Source organism: Arachis hypogaea, chromosome 6 (assembly GCF_003086295.3).
Source record: "Arachis hypogaea cultivar Tifrunner chromosome 6, arahy.Tifrunner.gnm2.J5K5, whole genome shotgun sequence".
Taxonomy (NCBI): domain Eukaryota; kingdom Viridiplantae; phylum Streptophyta; class Magnoliopsida; order Fabales; family Fabaceae; genus Arachis; species Arachis hypogaea.
Window position 1 is genome coordinate 84,627,778 of NC_092041.1, and position 14,484 is coordinate 84,642,261.

General features: G+C 34.7%; 1 pseudogene; it reads right to left on the reverse strand.

Moving 5' to 3' along the window:
• Window positions 1-2,359: 2,359 nt before the first annotated feature.
• LOC112696798 (alpha-L-arabinofuranosidase 1-like) lies at window positions 2,360-9,650 on the reverse strand (annotated as a pseudogene).
• Between the last annotated feature and the right edge of the window lie 4,834 nt (window positions 9,651-14,484).

Genomic DNA, 14,484 nt, shown 5'->3' on the forward strand with positions numbered 1-14,484 from the left:
TTCATCATATAAATCCATATTTATTCATTTAAATAACATACTTTTGTGTTTTCTCTATAAATTGTGTCTAATTATGAAAACATGCTCTTTTGTACTTAATTTAATTAATTTTATCCCACTTTCATTCCATTCGATACCTTGATATTTTTTATGAGTGTTTTCAGGTATAATATGTAGAAATGACTTGATAAGAGTGGAAGAGAAGTATGCAATTGGGAGAAAATATGGAGAAAACAAAGGAAAAAAAACATTTCAAAGTGTGTGCACGCACAACCACATGTGCGTATGCACAAGATGAGAATTGGCCAGTGTGCGCGTACGCACAAGTCCCAGTGCATAACCTCGTTAAAAAGTCACGTGGCTCGTAATTATAAAGGCTTTCTGGCCTATTTCTGCTTGGTCTGAAGCATATACAGGAGGGCTAGCAAGGGGAGAAGACACACAACACACTTATGCATTTTTTTAGATAGTTTTAGAAAGTTTTTAGTTTAGTTTTTCTTAGGTTTTCTCTCAACTTTCTTAAGGTTTAATTAGGGTTTATACTACAAGTTTACATTTTCTATTTTTGATCTTAGAATCTAGCTTGTTTCCATTGTAAGTATTTCTTAATTTTCTCTTTAATCACACTACTTGTTCTACACTTTCTTACATTTTAATTCACTTTATCAATACATATATATTTTTGTAATTTTAATTTCTAGTTGATGAATTTGATGATTATTGGTTATTACATATTTATTTGAGTTGCCATTGTTGATTTTGTCCATTGATTGTTCATAATTTCAAATATTTTTGTATTATGACTATGTTTTGTGATTATGCCCACCTTGTGGAAATGCCAATTTTAAATATTGAGTAGATTTTCACTCCTTGACTTGGAAAAAATGAGTATATGGGATACTAGAGTCATAATATCCGACAATTAGAGACAATTCTTGGATTGTTAGTTGTTATTGTTTCCACTAACACTAGCTTTTTACTAAGGTAATTAGTAAGTTAGCTAGGATTTGTGGATTAAGAGCAATTATGCTCACTTGACTTACTCTTTGATGTTAAAGGTTGACTAGGTGAGATTAATCCATTATAATTATCATAGTTGTGGTTATGACAAGGAAGGGATTCCCTAACTCAACCCAAGTTAAGTAGGTTCCATTTATGTTTTGAACTACAATCAATCATTTTGAGCTTTACTTGTTCTTGCTACATTGATAGTTCTTTAATTCATTTATTAGTTCATTGATTGCAATTTTGATTGTTCTTTAATTTCTTTAATTGTTGCTTCATTATTGAAACTCCCGATCTCACAATTAAACTTGTGCACTAGTGGTCACTAGTTTCTTGGGAAGACGACCCGGAATACTACTCCCGGTTAATTTAGTTTGAATTGTAACATCTCTATTCTAAACTTTGGTCGAGGGTCGCCTTGTCGGTTGGGGCTATACTTGCAACACAATCTTCATTCTTGAGAAATTCCTAACCGACGGTCCGACCATCACCAATGCTAAACGGATTGAATTGAAATATTCCGAGATAAACGTTTGGTTTGATCGGATGACATTGTTGTAGAGATGATGATTTTGTCCCGCCTGCAGTGAAAATGGTGGTGTTATCTCGCTCACAGAATAATGAGATTGAAGTAGCTGATAAATAAATGGGGTTATGTTAATTTGGTTGAAGTAGCTAATAATATTATAGTTTAGATATTTGGCCTATTAACAAGAAGGCAAATGCAATATATGATTCAGATCATAATTTTTTTGGTTGAAAAATAATAGTTATTTTGTACTTAGCTAATATAATTAATTAATTTTTATCATCATATGATTTCTTTTCCTTTAATGTAGGTTTTACTTTTTAAAATTTCTATTAATATAATTAATTCATGTAGATTTCTCCTACATAACCATTTTTTTTTTCAAGCTTCAATTTAAATTACATGAATATTTTTCATTTAATTAATTGCATGAATGGTACCTTCCCCCAATTCTACTTTTTAGTTGGGATACATGTGATATTTGAAGGAAAAAGGACTGCCTCCGTGAGTATATAACATATTTGTCTGAAATTGGGGGTTTAGCTATCATATCTTTGCAGCATTCATTAAGGATACAGAATTATTTTTTTTTTTTATAAGATTTTTTGAAATTTTCAATGATATGAAAGCTATAAAAATCATTTTCTCATTTTTTTTTTCACTTTAGTATTCTTAACCTCATATACTTTTAGCAAACCCTAATTGTAAATCCCTCCACAAAGGATAATTTAACCCGCGTACTTATTGTTTATCATGTTTGTGCATATCCTTTGTTATTCTCAAATCTTAAATTGGAAGGACAGAAAAAAATGTACAGTTCTGAAATCATATGAAACTTGAAACCAGATGAATATTATTTACACCATAAATTATTTAGTTACATTACAGATTAGAGTAGCAAGTGATTCCAACCTTGCAGCACTTGGTAACTATAGCATATACCAACCCCGCTCTCATCCTCTTCTCTTTCTTCCTTTCTTTAATTAATTTATTTATTTTAATTCTTTCGTTTGTGACTTTATTAAATAGAAGCCCTTGAAGAGGAATCAGTCCTTATAATCTCCAGATTAGTGGACTGCTTCAGAAAATCAAATGATGTGAAGGAATATGGGGGCACTACAACATTCACTTCCCTTCCAACACTTTGAAGTAGACTCTGGATTGGCACCACCTGCATCCACGTATTAAAAAGTATCATATAAGCTATTTTGACATTTTCAACATCTTTTTAAATCTAGGGAGCTAACTTTTTTCAGTCAACGTCAGCCAATTTTTTAAAATTAATTTGTTTATCTTCAATTCTACAACATAAATCGTAAACTCTTAATCCTAAATCTTAAATTCTCAAAAAATTGAGAATTTTTACAATTAAAAAAAAAGGTTGAATAACTAAAAGTATACTTTCTCTTTTAAACCTTTAATGGTAAATCGAAGTACCAAAATTGTCTGTTAAATATAATGTTGCAACAAAATTACACATGGAGGAACAAAAATTCAAACATCAAAGGAAAATTTTGAGTAGATTTGTCAAACGAATCAAGTTTTTTGGACATTCAGACGAATTTTCGTTCTTCTATAGATAATTTTGCCAGCGATATAATCTTTCAAAAGTTACTCTTAATCATGCTCATGCACTAAAAGCTTTTAGTAGTTGAAACCATGTGATGTAACTTTAAGATGATTAAACTTTTAACTACTGATGACATCTAAAAGAGTTAGAACATTAGCATAAATCATGGAATGGTTATTCAGAACTATGTATGCTAAAATAAACATGCATGGGGAAAAGGAAGTAATAAGCTAAACGTGAAAGAGAAGCTTTAGGTACCTTCTTTGGTTGTGAGAAGGAATTCTCATCGGTCAAACTTGAAGATGTAAGCACAGTCTTGGTTGAACCGGACAACTGCACTGTGTTTGGGTCCAATCCATTAAAAGAGATGTGAAGGTCTACTGCGTTGACGTTGAAGTTCACAACCTGAAGAAGCAATTGCTCCAGAGTGAGCACAGTGCCAGTAAGAAAAGATTTATAACAAAACACTCTCTCGCGCATGACATTGACCTCTCTTATCTTCTCAGGGAGTTTACTGCTATATTTTATGCAATATGAAAGTGCCAAGTGTATAATTATCAAAATATCTCGGGAGATCAATGTATGTTTCATATCCAGTTTAATTACAATTTTATTTCACACACCAACACAAAAAGCATAATTGTATTTAGTCTTGATCCTTGTGATTTTCTAACAATCTAAGACATTTGATACCGCTATCAACATCCAAAAAATGTGCAAAATAAGGGGTGAGACCAGTATATTAAAATAATTATAAGAGAATTTTTTTATGCAAGTCCAGCGAGTCCAACTTTACGCAATTAACTATAACTAAGGAAAAAAAGCAAATAGAATATCAATTTAGAAAGGTATTAAAATGGGTCAAAGACATGTATAACAAATACAAAACTTGTTTGTTACCTTTATCCGTATATAATTGTTCCCATCTACAGGATTTTTCCAAGTAATTGCTGAAGCAACAAGTGAATTACACTTGACTCCGAGAAGAATAGTTGCACCCAGTAGCTAGGAGTTCCATAGAACTGATAGGAGTTGAATACAATTGCATCCGGGTTCCACCTTAAGACAAAAACACATACAATCTAAGTTTGGTTGTAATTCAATGAACAACTATAGTCTGTAGTTAATTTATTCACCATCTTAGCGATTAAAGCCCAAACCTTTGTTTTAAAATATAAATAAAGGAATTAATACACAGACAAGACCAAAAAGAAAAGAAGAGAAGAGAATAGATAACAAAATTCAAAGTAAAATCATATGAAATTACCTCCTATCGTTTGTATTCACAAAAAGTGGAGCATAGCTAATCATGTGGACAACATCACTACGCCAGAAGATTGGATGGAAATGGAAAATGGTAAATATTTGTCGTTAGCGAACTAGATAAAGAAACATAATTAAAATGTCATGAGGAGCAACAATCAACCTGTTCCTTTCTAGTCCAATAAGGAAACCAGCTTCAGCTAGAGCCGCCTTAAGGCTTCCTGTCCCGGCATCGGATCCAGTCACAGCATACTCACTTACAAAAGCCTGTACATATTTGAACAGATTGAGCATTCATGATTTTGTTCATGAACTTCATTTCTCAATAACCAAAGCATACAAGGGTGTATTTAATAGGGGATCGTCCAACCTTTGGTCCACTACGAGATGTACGGTCAAATGCAGTTGCTCTGGAAAACATGTCCTTGGCATTTGTATAAAGCTAATTATGAGAAGAGTATGAAAATTGATTATTCAAGTAGATCAATAATTAATATATAAGAATATTAATTTTCATAACTGAAACAAAACTCTATTGAGGTTTGTAATAAAAAAATTGTGCTGAAATATTACATGATAATCATATAGATCAGCTGGATGATTCAATGGTTGAGAAGAAGCATCACAATTAGAAATGATTTGGATATCTGGATAAGCACTTCTTATGGCACTATAGAATTTCAGGTAGTTTCCTGGTCAATCAAAATTTAACAGAAAGGAAAACGCATCAAATTACTGTAACTCTATTAAGGGGACTTAAGAAGAAATCCATTACTGTTTATTAGAATTTAATATATCACAAACTAATATAGAAATCAAACAGTAATTGTTGGTTCTCATAATTGCATATACAACCCAAAGTCTTAGGGTATGTTAATAAAGAAGATACCAGACATAATGTTCTTACATTGAAAAAAAAAAGGATACACATACCTCTATAGTTCTTTTTGTTACAATCCTCGTTTCCAACAGCAACATATTTTAGATCAAATGGCTCTGGGTGTCCCATAGAAGCTCTAAGGGAACCCCATTTTGAAGTGGCATCACCTCTTGCAAACTCAATTCCATCAAGGGCTTCCTGCATTCAGGAGTTCGTGATCTTTCGATCAATTCTGAAGCCTAGTTTCTTGAAAATAAAAGAAGAGAAGAGGGGCGGGCGGGCGGGCCAGAGGGGTGAGGGAGGAAAGAATAATAGGGAAAAGAGAAGAGAACAGTGAAATAATATACTTGGACGAAAGGTAAAACGGCAGTTGTATCAACTTGATCTTGATGGCTGATACCTAAAAATGAAAGATTCAATTAGAAGGCAGAGACAAGGTAATCAAACATCAAAGAAAACTTAATTGAAAAATAAACACCAAAATAAATAAATAAATACCATTATTAAACACCCAAATTGGTGCTGCACCCAAATCCTCTGCTAGCTGATCAAGAAAATTAATAATAATGCAAATACATGTCATTTTACTTGCATACCAGAAGGTGGAAGATTTCAACAAAATATTAAAGTCATACATTCCTAATCCACAGAATAATAATTGCAAATAGGAATTTACTTGAAGAAACTCAAAATAGCCGAGTCCATCATCAGTCCAATACATCCAAACATCACCAAAGTGGCCAGGTCTCTCCTCCCATGGTCCAACACTTTCTTTCCATCGAAACGCATTTCTTAACCATTCTCCTTCAACAAAACAACCACCTAATACAATATAATGAAATTTAGCATTCCCTCAAAGTTAGTCGAATCTATTATTAGATTACTCATAGAAAGAACCTATAGTTTCTTCATGCATTAAAAATTTTATCAGCATAAATGAAAGTGAAACAAAGGGGACCTGTTGACATTGATAATTTTATTATGTTACACTTTGACATAGGGAAAGAACAAGAAAATCTTAAAATAGATTAACTATCTCTAGGAGTTTTGATCAGCACCAAGTCACTGAGTTCCAATAATAAAACAAGCCTTTCCATTCCCTGAATTATGTATATACCTGGAAATCTGATAAATCTTGGTTTCATATTTGCTAGCATTCCAAAAAGGTCACTCCGGAAACCATGTCCCTACGGCAGTCAAGGTTGAAGATGTTAACAGAGTGAGCAAGGGAAAGGAGAATGCAATATTGCCGACAATGACATCAATTACGAATAACATTTCAAGCATATTGTAGTTCCATCAGAGAATATAAAGTTTTTCATTAGTACAAATTTTATCTCTAAAGAAGGGCTAACTTAAAGAACAAGTCACTTAAAAAGTGCTAAGACACGGCATCTTAAGCCAGTTTTATTTTGATAATGTTCATTTTCCTTTTATTGTCAAATGGTATAAAATAGCAGATATGTATCAAGATAAAAATAAATGGTATATTTAACGATGATATGACAAGAAAGAGATTCACAGAATAACTAAGTCCCTTAACAATCAATATCCCTCCTCTCATTTCGCAACACAAGTACTTGTGAAAATTTAGGGTTGGGAATATATCATCTGAGATAAGGAAATAAATTCAGGATAAAACCAACCTTATATGTGTCCTGGGGCATAGCTGACACTTGGTCCAACCATATCACACCTTTTGTGGTTGTTGTTAATTGAAGTCTTGCATTGTGATCTGTTGCCTTGGCCTCCAATATGGTCTCTACCTTTGTCCAGTTTGAAACGTCAGAAGCAGAACCTCTGCAGGAACCATTATTAGAATCACGTACAGATGCAAAAGAAATTGGGAATTAACACTGCTGTGCTTAGCAGTTAAGAGTCCTTATAGAAAATCAGAATGGAGCTTACGTAATCTCAGCTGAAGCCAGGTTTCCCAAACCATTTGATCCGGTGAATGACACTAATAAGTTGATTGATCCTGTTGAACGAACATAGAAGACCACTTTGTATTTCTTCCCTTGCTCGATATTCTGAAAGAAGATAAAGTTAATAAAGGTATTCTCAGTTCCAATCATAGATTGAACATAAATGACAGCTATAGACTGTGTTTAATCTTAAAAATGTTCTGTAAAACAATTGAAAGACGCAAGGAAATATCAATTAATCTCACCATGCCCCAGAAACCAGGGTTATAGACACCAACTCCGCCAGTTGGGCAGATATTGTCACCTGTTGTGTCACATAACACCTCCAACCGAAGTGCAATCTTATTGCGATCGAACAGGGAGGTACGATCAGTTTCAACATTTATATATGATACATTTCCAATAATTGCCCAGGGATCAATATTTGATGGAGTATTAGGTCCACCAGCTTCAAATCCTGGAACAAGAATTAATTATATTTCAAATGATCTTGAAGGCATTCTTTAAATAAAATAGTTCACTCTTGAACGGCGATAAAGTAAGATCACCCTTCAACCATTATATTAATACACTTCTCTTAAGAAAGTGATAAAAAGATTTAGATGAAATATTGTGGAAAAACTTTTCACTGTTAGTTTGTCATTTAAAAATTCGGGGAACATGGAAATAACCTCTGTTGCTTACGAGCTCTGCCCACAATCCCCCGGCACCAGCATGATTTATCTCCTGCAGATGAAATTCAAGAAATCAATCTCTTTCTGATATGTGAAGCACAGGGTGATATCAAATCGGATACACAGGTGCATTACATAAAGCAAATGTCTATAGTCTTCAAAGTCCAATGCGATTCCTTTAGTAATCCATATTTTTATTCCTACTGGCTATTACGTTTACTCTTCAGATATCAATATCATTGGTAAAATCTTTTTCTTTTCTCTTGCAGACTTTACATTCATAGGCTTCTCTTCTACAAATTGTATGCATTATAGTCAAGTTACTCTCTAATCTAGTTCAGGATAAAATTTTATTATACACCAGAAATAAGGGCAATTCTTGATCTAATTAGCATATTATAATCCAATTAATATGGACAAGATTTGTTTATTTCTTGGGGTGATATGATCCTCACAGCTGATAGATAGTGTATGCTTGAAATAACGGGAAACTAAGACTTGACAGCTTCCACATCAGATCAAAACTGCGATGTAAATAGCAATTCCAAAAGGATTGGAGAGAGAGAAAATAAGCTTAGCCTCACCTCAAAGAATATTCCCAAAAGGGTGTCCGGTATCGGACTTCCAGATGAATCAGAAGCATCTACAGTGAGGGTTGTGTTTAGATCAGCATCTACTTTAACAGCAGAACTTTGGAACACAACAAGGCAAAGGACTATGAACACTTGGAGTAGAACAGCACTATGTGAACCCATTTTGGATCACAACATTCAATCTATCTGCACTCTGAAACAACACAATGCAATGAGAAAAAAAAAATCAACAGAAGGGAACATTTCATTTAAGCAAGTTAACAAACAGTTTTAATGCATCACAACACCGCTTAATCCTAGAATATGACAAAAAGCACCAACCCTCTTTATGGTTTATGGATAGAACAGAAAAAACACCATGAACAAGATAAATATAAAAGCTAAGCTACAAGATACTTGCAGCTATGACTTAACAACTAAGAGTTAACAGCTACAAACACCATGAACATTTCAGTAATTTGATGGAACTGTTCAATGTGAACTCTAATTCAGAAAAATCCAAAACTGGAAAGAAGTTATACAAATTTTCAGATGACTAACTAAATTATCACAACGAACAAAAACAAACGAAAAAATAAAATAAAATAAAATAGAAAAAAGAATTGATGGCTAGAAGTAAAGCAGGGACTGAGCTTGAACTTATGGTTCTGAAACGCTTTTGAATACAACCATTAATTAATATCTTAAGTCTGAATTAAAGTGAATGCATTAGTATTTTATAGAATCTCACTGCACTCTCTCCATGTATGTTAAAGTAAAAAAGAATTTCACACAGGAAAAAACCAAATTAAATAGGTTAAATAGAATAAACGCTTATATAATTGAGTTTTAGAATTCACAACAGGAACTCTTATCCACAAGCTTAAGCTTAAAACACGAGCTGAGAAGTGGTGAGAGTGAGAGACTAAAAAATAGTGTGGAGTCGTAGTGAATTACTTAGAAAAATGGAGGAAAATGAGGATGAGTTGTGGAAGTAGGCGATGAATAATGAAATCTTTGGATTTGTGTGCTCTCTCCTTTTATAGAAAAGCGAGGATTGGAGGGAGAGAGAGGAGATAGAACATCGAAGATTGTGATTGAATGAGTGTGGATCTTGGTTCTTTTATTTAACTTTGCTTCAAAGGTTGCAACTTGCAAGTTGAACTCAGAAAACCAAAGAATCGCGGTGTTTAAGTTTCTGTTTTTCTCTTTTTTTTTAATTTAATTTTAATACATTATTAATATAAAATAATTTTATATATACATCTAATAACTTACGTTAACAAAATAACTATTTTTTATATTTTTATATTGATCACATATATAATTATTTAAAAAATAAATATAATTAAATAAATATATAAAATATTTTAAAATATTAATACATTAAAATTAAATTTTTTGTTAATAGTTTCGTATAGAACTGCGAGAGTAGTATTGTACCTACCTTTTTTTTTTCTATTTTTTTCGGCCGTATGGCTTTGACGCAATCGCATTAGGTGCGTGGCATATTTAGATAGAACAATTATTTTATAATCAATGATGGGCGAATAATAAAAATTATTTACAAATCAGTTAGTTCTATCAAATATATATTAAAAATAAATTAAATAATATATGTTTATATATAAATATATAATATGATTAATTTGATAATTAATTTTTAATATATATAAAATATTTTTGATTTTTTAATAAAAAAAATATTTAAACGGTTCATGACAATTATTTTAAAAGACATGATATTTTTAATTTAAAAATATTTTTTTACTTTTGATTTTTATTTTTATGAAATTGATTAGTTTGTTTATCAATATTTTTTTGTATTAATGGATTTTTTATTTTTATAAATAAAATAAATATTAAATTTACCGAAATAAATAATTTTACGAGTATTTACCGTTTTAAATAGCCGTATCATATCTCGTTTACATTGTAAATGAGATCATTTTTCACGTATCTCGTTTACAGTATAAACAAGATATGGCAAGGATGGCTGGGACGTGTATATCTTATTCACACTATGAACGAGATATACTCATCTCGTTTATACTATATATATATATATATATATAAACCGAACCGGTCGAATAGCTGGTTCAATAGTTTAATGGTTCAACCGGGATCGAACCGTGGTTGAACCAGTTTAATTAAATATAAAAAAATAAAAAAAATGAAAATTTAATATATAACTTACCTACAATTTATTATTAAATATTCATGAAACATCAAAGTTTATAAAAAAAAATTGAAAACATTAATTTCTTTTCTTTTTCCAGATGATGAGGAGGGGTCCAAGGCCCAAAAACAACAAAAAACTAACACAAGCCTAATACAGAATATCTAATACCAGCTAAATCAAAAAAAAAAAAAGAAAAGGAACGAGGAACATTGGAAGAACTTCGAAGAAACTGATGTCCATCTCTTGAATCTGACCTTCTCTTGCCAAAAAAATTATCAGATCATTCAATCCAATTTGTCCAATATAATACAGAACAACATAACTCAGAAATTAATTAACCAAAAAGCACAACCATTAACTAAGGAAAACAACAAACAACAATAGAAAAAATTAATCCAGAAAAATAATCAACTCGCAAAAATGAAATTGAAGCAGTGGAAGACTGGAGAGTATACAAAATTAACTCAGAAATTTATCAATAATCAACAGTAATTAACTCAACAAAAACAACTTCCCCTGTTAACAAAATCACCAATCAAGGAAGAGAACATCAGCGGCACAGGAAGAGAATCGCGATTGTGTGAACGCCGGAGCCGACGTGAGTTTTCGGCGATTTAGAAGGTGGTGAGGGTGAGTGTGGGTACTGGCTAAGGCTATGAACTCTGATTTTGATTCCTCAATGCATACGACTAGGGTGAGGGTGAGAGAGAGTGAAGTCAGAGAGAGAGCTTGAAGAGAGATGTCGAGAGGAGAACGAACCACCGTGATGACAAGAAAATGATTGCGATTGAAAACGAAGAGCACCGGCAAGAAAACGAACGTGCCCGTGGGTTCTGCGCACGTGAGTGACGCTGATGGGAAAAGTGGGAGGCTCGGTTGAGGCTAGTCCGGCGGCGACGACAGCCTCTGTTTGACGGAAAGTATCTCGACAATGGAGAAGAGGGATCCTGGCATGCTCCTATGCTCTGATAGGGTTTAGGGTTGGGTTTGTGAGAGAGAGAAGGGGGGAGGGGGTATGTTGCTTTTTGCATTTTTATTTTCGAGCAAAACGACGCCGTTCTCCATGTCCATAGCGAACCGGGCCTTTAAAAAACCCGTCCGGTTTGATCGGTTCACCGGTTAACCGTCGGTTCGATCAGTTTTTTAACTGATTTTCTGCAACACGATTTTGGAGATCAGCCGGACCAGCCAAATGACCGGTTTTCGGTTAATCCGGTCGAACCGGCCGGTCCGGTCCGATTTTCAGAACACTGTTTATAATCAATGATGGGCGAATAATGAAAATTATTTACAAATCAGTTAGTTTTATCAAATATATATTAAAAATAAATTAAATAATATATGTTTATATATAAATATATAATATGATTAATTTGATAATTAACTTTTAATATGTATAAAATATTTTTGATCTTTTAATAAAGAAAAAACATTTAAACGGTTCATGACAATTATTTCAGAAGACATGATATTTTTAATAAAAAAATATTTTTTTATTTTTGATTTTTATTTTTATGAAATTGATTAGTTTCTTTATCAATATTTTTTCTCTGTATTAAAGGATTTTTTATTTTTATAAATAAAATAAATATTAAATTTACCGAAATAAATAATTTTACGAGTATTTACTGTTTTAAATAGCCGTATCATATCTCATTTACACTGTAAACGAGATCATTTTCCACGTATCTCGTTTACAGTGTAAACAAAATATGGCAAGGATGATGGGATGTGTATATCTTGTTCACACTATGAACGAGATATACTCATCTCGTTTACACTGTAAACGAGATATATATATATATATATATATATATATATATATATATATATATATATATATATATATATGTAACAACTTATTGAGCATCTATAAAAGGATGTGTACCCCTTGGTATTCTTAACATACACTTCGTATCCCTTATGTATCCCGTTTCTCTCAAAAACAAAGTTGAATGGCTAGTAACAATCCATTCATAGTTATAGAGCTTTATCTGAATTGTCGTATGAGAAATGGCGACAACGGGGTGACATTTGAGTGTCAGGATCCAATATTGTTTCGCACTCAGTGTGTGGAGACGTTGTCGGATCTGAAGAGTTTGATATTGAGCAAGCTTGGGGGGACACAAGCGAGGGAAGTCGGAAGGGTGGCGTATAGGTTGTTGGCACCCATGGGAAATGAAGTCTTCCAGTTTCGGCTGTTTCGACTTCACGGGGACGAGCATGTGCGACTGATGTTCGACATTCACGAAAGGATCATGTGTGAACAAGTAATGGAGCTGTCCGCCGAGGTGGGTCACGGTGGTAGTGGGTGTTCTGCACAGGACACATATGTGCAGGATGACCGACCTCTCGCACAACTGCCCATTCATGTTGGGATTCCGAGAATGAAGCAGAGGAGGGTGAGGAGGAATCGGACGAGGACTACGTGGCGGACAGTGGAGAAGTGAGTCTTCTGATGGCGTCGATGAGGATGAGTTTGTGCCAGAGACATCGACAGGGGCTGTGCCGCGCCATGTGCTGCCTCCACCTCACCCAATTCCGGCACTATCGGCTGTGCCAAATCACTATCACAGCCTAGATCTGGACGCCATGCATGAGAGAATCCCGGTTTCTGACACCTGTGGAGTGGATTACAACCTAGACGGCGGAGTGGAGTTTCGTGTCGGAATAGGTTTAAAAGCCGAGAGGCGGTGCTTCAAGGTATGAAGAACTACAGTATTCGCAGGAGTGCTGAGTACCGGGTGATCGAGTCCGACCGGTTAAAGTACCATGTGCAGTGTCGTCAGTTTGACAGTGGGTGTCAATGGAGCCTCCGTGTGGCCCTTCTTCAGAATCTTGAATACTGGTAAGTTCAAGTATAATTGTTATTTTTGAGTAGTTTTGTATGATATGTTATTTTGGTTAGACATGTTGTGTAAGAATATATTTTGTTGTTGTGAGTAGGGAGGTTCGGAGATTTGGTGGACCACACAACGGTCTGGCACCCACCATGTCTCAAGATCATCATCAGTTAGATAGCAGTCTCATCTGCAGGGTGATATTGCCCATGATTCAGTCCAACCCATTTGTGAGTATCCCGGTCTTACAAGGTGCGGTCCACGCAAGCTATCACTTCAAACCCTCATACAGAAAGGTGTGGATGGCGAAGCAGAAGGCCATTGCACGATCTACGGCGATTGGGAAGAGTCGTACAATAAGGTGCCAAAACTACTTCAGGCACTGCAGAGTTGTTTCCCCAGCACCATTTGTTACCTACGCGTCAAACCGTATTACGAAGGTCACCTCATGGTGCGCGATTGCTGCATGTTCGACAAAGTATTCTGGACTTTCCCGTCATGTGTCGAGGCCTTCAAGCATTGCAAGCCATTTGTCTCAGTGGATGGCACGCATCTTTATGGCAAGTACAGAGGAGTGTTGCTTATAGCGGTGGCGTAGGACGGGAATAGCAACATACTGCCAATTGCTTTTGCCATTGTTGAGTCTGAGAGCACCGAATCATGGTCATTCTTCCTTACCAATTTGAGGCACCACGTCACCCCACAAGACAGCTTGCTGGTCATATCGAACAGATCTCCGGCCATCAAGGCCACCCTAGGAGCTTATGATAGTGGGTGGCATCCGCCTAGGGCCTTCCATGCGTACTGTATCAGACATATGGCTGCAAATTTCATGACCCGGTTCAAGTCAGCCGAGGGCAAGGGATACCTTATAAACGCTGCTTACAGTCCAAGTCAGGCCAGGTTTGAGTGGTACATGGATGCATTAAGGGGCGTCTCCCCGGCGATGGCGGACGGGGCTGGTCATTTCAGAAAGGAGATCTGGCTTCAGCATTGCGACAATGGTCGGAGGTTTGGACACATGACCACCAATTTGTCCGAGTG